The sequence below is a fragment of the Pinus tabuliformis genome, chromosome 8 (genome assembly GCF_031772625.1).
Source record: "Pinus tabuliformis cultivar Carrire ecotype Pingquan chromosome 8, CPIR1, whole genome shotgun sequence".
NCBI lineage: Eukaryota > Viridiplantae > Streptophyta > Pinopsida > Pinales > Pinaceae > Pinus > Pinus tabuliformis.
The window spans coordinates 1,643,373,726-1,643,380,100 of NC_142294.1; positions in this window are offsets into that span (position 1 = coordinate 1,643,373,726).

A 6,375-nucleotide genomic window follows, 5' to 3' on the forward strand; every position below is an offset into this window, starting at 1 on the left:
CTATTGCCGAACGAGAGAAAAAAGGGAGGAATTATTCAAGATGGTTCAGAAGGAGGATGAAAATCTGGAGGACTTTGTGGAAAGACTCCAGTATAATCTGCAGAAATCTTAACACCCCAATGTAAGTAAAGATATTCTCAAAAAAATATTATTGAAAGGGGTAAGAGATGATTGTTTAGATATGTTAAATATGCTTGGTAAAGGGGATATATCTAAAGAATCGTATGATGAAATCGTTAACCTATGCAAGAGATGTTCAAGAGGAGCTGCAAATAAATCAAAAAGCAAGGATAATACTTATTCAAGAGTCCAAAAATCAGCCAGTGGAGGAGAAAAAAGATCTGAAATAAGTAATATACTTGAGGAATTCAAAACTGAAATGTTAAGTTCTTTTGCTTCAGAGATCGATACCTTGCAAGTTAAAAAGAAACAAGTAGAGGCAGAAGCCGCGTTGGCCATCTTCTATCCTAAATGCAGAGAAAAACATCCGCTAAGGGAATGTCCATTGAACAAGGTACCAATCTGTACCATTTGTGAGAAGGACCATGAAACTCAACAATGCCCTTCTTTACCAGGGATAAAAGCAGCGTTGCAACCAACTGAGGAGGAAGCCGAAGCAGTTTATTTGCTGACACAAAGGAGGCAGTGGCAACCATGAGGACAAGGTACGAAATCTAGTATGCCATTTAATCGTTGGAATAATTATCCTTCTTTTAATCAAGCAAATTACCCGCCCTTCAACCAAATGCAATACCCACCCTTTAATCAAATGAATTTCCCACCCATGTAGCAAACAAACCCTCCCTTTGTAGACCCTACAATGTGGACTCCTTGGCTTCTACAACAATCTTATTTTAATCAATGGAACCCAAACTGGAGAGCTCAAAAAACTCCGTTCCCAAGCCAATTTCCTCAGTTCCAGCAACAACTTTCTCTCCCGTCAGGTACTCCACCGAATAATCAAACAATGAAACCCTAGCTGCCTATACAACCGAACCCTAACCTTAATAATAATAAAGCTATGCAAGTCATCGATATTCAGAATTTGCCTACGTTTCCTGTGTAGTGTAATGATATTCATTTACGATCCGGGAGAGTAGTTGAGCCAATTATTGATAATATTACCTCCTCTGACTCTGACAAAGAAGCGGTAGAAAAGAATAATTTACCTAATAAGGGTGCTGAAACAGTCAAGCCACCCTCTAATAAAATTGCTAAAATAGTAGAGCCACCATTCCTTGAACATCTAGCTCTCGCTAAAACACCTGAGCCACCTGTTTTTAATCTTCTAGGGGAATTGTAGAATCTTTACGTTAAAATTCCACTTTTACAAGCACTCAGAGATGTACCAATTTATGCCAGAACCGTTAGAGACATCTACATCAAGAAACCTAGTAGGAAAGCTAAATATCCCCTTACAGTGCATGTGATGGGTGATCTAGCTGCTTTAATGTCAGGAAAAGCTCCTCCTGTAAAATATGGTGATCCTAGCCACCCTACGGTCACAGTACAGGTTGAGAAACTATTGTTTCACGAGTTCTGGTAGACTTAGGTGCTGTTATAAATACTATGACCCTTGAAACTGCACAGTTGTTATAGTTGAAAAATGTAATTAGAGAGACACCAACTATCCTGGAATTACCCAGCTGACTTTGTTGTATTACAGACTAAAGCAAAGTTGGGGCGGAATCCTCTGATTTTGGGGAGACCCTGGTTCAATGATTATTTCTAATGGATGTGAAACTAAGCAGCTTACTCTTTACCCTCACGCTACACCTATGATTAACAATGATGATTCTGTATGGTTAGACTATGATGATAATGACACTCAACCCATTTTGACCATTGGACAAGCCTTAACTCTTAAAGACACTACAGAAGATGAAGTAATTAGTAATTTTATTTCTGAACCTTCCTCAGTCACTTCTGAAACATATAATCAGTTAACTACATTTCTGGAACCTGAAACACAGGAAAAGCTTAAATCTGAAAATTTACCTCAAACATCAACTGCTATCTCCTATAAAATCATAACAGTGGAAATCGAACCTGGCAAAACATTGAACATAAACCCCAATTTATCAGATGTTGAAACACAATAGCTAATGAAGTTGCTCCGTGAAAACAAGGAAGCATTCGCATGGGACTACACAGACATGAAGGGGATCTCTCCTGAATTATGTACTCATCGTATCTATATTAAGGAGGGGGGTTGACCAGTCTGTCAACCCCAGCGGCGAATGAATCCCAATTTGAGGGAAATTGTTAAGGAAGAACTTCAAAAGTTGCTTAATGCAGGGTTTATATACCCCATATCTGACAGTGAATGGGTTTCTCCATTGGTGATAGTACCTAAGAAAACGGGAAATGGAGAGTGTGTGTACAATATAGAGCCTTAAACAAAGCCACTCAAAAAGATCATTTCCCCTTGCCATTTATTGATCAGGTACTGGACAGTTTGTCAGGAAAGAAATTCTTTTCCTTTTTAGATGGTTTTAGCGGATATAACCAAATCAGAATTGCACCCCAAGACCGAGAGAAGACCACTTTTACTAGTCCTTGGGGAACTTTTGCTTATAGAGTTCTCCCATTTGGACTATGTAATGCTCCAGCAATGTTTCAAAGAGCAGTGATAGGAATCTTTTCTGATATGCTTAATGATTCTATGGAGATATTTATGGATGACTTTACTCCTTATGGTGTGACTTTTGAAGATGCATTACAAAACCTTGAGAAAGTACTTAAACGATGCATACAAGCTCATCTTTCCTTGAGTACTGAAAAATGTCATATGATGATGAACGAAGGAATTGTACAGGTACACTGTTATGAAACCAGCTCAAGAAAAGATAGATCAACGCCTTAGAATTCAGCCTCTTCGAGGGGGCAACCTCCTTTACATTACATAAATGAACAATTCTTGGATGATTCAAATGACAAAACCTCCTTTCTATATATAGGAGTCTAAGGAGTCACAATATAAACCAGCCGACCTAAAAATAATAATATAAAGCCACAAAAATAACAATAGAGGGATTTTGTGGGGCACAGTAATAACAATATGGGGGCAATAGGGGCACAACAATATTAATAAGGGATATAACTACAATAGTAATGGGGTAATCACTAATATTATAGGGACCCAACATGCCCCTCTCCTTCAAAAAAGTGTTGTCCTCAACGCTTGAGTAGTTCTAGATACTTCTGTATAAAATTCTCATCCTCCCATGTGGAATCTTTAGCGGACAAGTTCTTCCACTTGATAAGATACTCCGAAATTGATCGATTTTGTAGCTGTCGAGTTCTTGTTTCTGTGACTGCTTCCGGTTCCAATATAATTTTTCCTTCCTCGTCAAGTTCTGGAAATATTATTTGAACTGGGAGCTTGTCGCCTATAACCTTCTTTAAACATGAAACATGGAAAACTGGGTGCAATCGAGAAGTTGCAGGAAGCTCCAATTTGTATGCCATAGTACCAATCTTTTGCAACACCTTGTACGGACCATAATACTTTGGTGATAATTTATTATCCTTCTTAAATTGCTTGAGGGACATTTGCTTATATGGTTGTAGCTGTAGGAATACCCAATCACCTACATCAAAACTTCTTTCACTGCGATCTTGATCTGCCTGTTGTTTCATTCTATTCTGTGCCAAAACGAGGTTATCCTTTAAGAGTTGGAGGACTTGTTGTTGATGTTCGATGTGATGTTCCACTGCCTGAACCTTAGAATTTTCTCTTAAATATGATGTGATGGATGGTGGTTGATACCCATAAAGTGCCATAAATGGGGTCATTTTTGTTGTTGTATGGAAGGAAGTGTTATACCACCATTCAGCCAGAGGCAACCATTTGACCCATTGTGTCTGTTTATCAGATACAAAGCAACGAAGATATCCTTCCAAACATTTGTTTACTATCTCAGTTTTCCCATCAGATTGAGGATGATAAGATGAGCTATGAGCTAACTGAGTACCAAGACAAGAAAATAATTCTATCCAAAAATTTCCAGTGAAAATGGGATCTCTGTCACTTACAATAATCTTTGGGTTTCCATGTAGCTTTTGAATTGTTTCCATAAATGCAGTAAAAACTGTACTGGCTTTAAATGGATGTGATAATGCACAAAAGTGTGCATACTTGGTAAGTCTGTCAACTACCACTATGATGACACTCTTTCCTTCAGACTTGGGTAAACTTGTGATAAAATCCATTGAAATCTCCTCCCAACGTTGGCTTGGAATGGATAAAGGTTGTAATAGACCTGGTGTCTTAATTGTTTCAACTTTATTTTGTTGGAAAACCAAACATTCCGCCACAAACTTTTGAATATCTGATTTAAGGCCATCCCAAAAATTTCCTTCTTAACCCTGTGGTAAGTTTTTAAAAATCCTGAGTGCCCTCCTAAGGGAGAAGTGTGCAATTCCATAAGAATATTTTGTTTTAGCTGGGAATTCTTACAGAGGTATAAGCGATCTTTGTACCATAACGAATCATTTTGCCAGCTAAATGTATCAGACATACTGGAATCTTGTTGTCACTTTCGAATAAGTGCCCACACTTCTTCATCATTCTTCCATTCCTCCCTTGCTTCATTTATCCAATCTGGTTGGATAATATAAATGGCGCACAACAATGCTTTCACATCCTCATCCTTTCTTGAGAGTGCATCTGCCACCACATTTTGCTTCCCTTTTTTGTAGATGATTTCAAAGTCATAACCCAACATCTTTGTGACCCACTTTTGTTGCTCTTCAAAGGATAATCTTTGTTCTAAAAAGTATTTAAGGCTATCATGATCCGTTTTTACCTTGAAGTGTCTTCCCATTAGGTAGGGTCGCCATTTCTTAAGTGCATGGAGTATTGCCAACATTTCCTTCTCATAAATAGCTTTGCCTAAAAACTTTCCCTTTATTGGACGACTTTCAAAAGCAATGGGTTTTTCATCTTGCATTAGAACAACACCAATTCCATTTCCTAAAGCATCACATTCCACAATAAAGGTTTTTGTGAAGTCCGGTGTAGCTAAGACCGGTGCTTGGCACATTGACTCTTTAAGATGTTCAAAGGCCTTTGTTGCTTCCGAAGTCCATGAAAATGCATCTTTCTTCAATAATGTTGTTAGAGGTGCTGCTATTCTCCCATAATTCTTAACAAACTTGCGATCATACCCTGTGAACCCGAGAAATCCTCGCAGATGCTTTATGGATGTGGGGATTTTCCATTCCTTAATGGCCTTAATTTTGCTAGGGTCTACCTTAACTCCTTCATGAGATACAATATGACCCGGATATTCCACCTCCTGGACTCCAAAGAAACATTTGGATCTTTTTGCATATAATTGTTTCTCCTCCAATAGTTGTAGCACCCTGTCAACATGTTCAACATGATCCTTCCAAGACTTGTTGTAGATTAGTATATCATCAAAAAATACTAACACAAATTTTCTAAGGAATGGTTTGAAAATTGAATTCATCAAACCTTGAAATGTTGAAGGTGCATTGGTAAGGCCAAAAGGCATGACCAAAAATTCATAATGACCCTCATAAGTTCTAAATGTTGTTTTCGGAATGTCTTTAGTCTTCATTCTGATTTGATGATATCCTGAACGAAGATCCAACTTGGTGAAGTAAATTGATCCATGCAATTCATCCAGTAATTCATCAATGACAGGAATGAGGAACTTATCTTTAATAGTGAGCTTGTTGAGCTCCCTATAATCTGGACACATGCGCCATGATCCATCCTTCTTGTGCACCAATACTACTGGAGCAGAGAAAGAACTTTGACTCGGTTGAATTATACCAACCTCTAGCATTTCTGCAACCATACGTTCAATTTCACTCTTTTGGACATAGGGATATCTGTACGGCCTGATGTTTGGAGGAACACTTCTTGGAATCAGATGAATAGCATGATCATGATCACGCATAGGTGGGAGACCTTTGGGAGCCTCAAATACCTTGGAATGATTGTCCAAGACTTTTTGGAGATCTGGAGAAATAGATGATTCCGATGTGGAAACATCTAGCGAACATAATTGTGCAATTACACCTCTTTGTTCCTTTTTTAGAAGCTTTGTCATACCATTAGAGCTGATTATCTTTCCTGGTTTCCCTGCAATAACCCTTAATTCAAATTCCTTTCCTTCCGTAGAAAATTTGATGAAAAGTTCTTGAAAATTAAAAGCTATTGTACCCAAGGATTGTAGCCATTGGACTCCTAGTACAACATCAGCGCCTTACATTGGAATGGAAAGCATTGGGCTAGTCAATATATATTCTCCCATGGATAGCTTGATATTATGGCACTTTCCAGAGCAATTTATTGTTCCTCCATTTGCAATCATCACTTGACACTCTGGTGCTGGATAT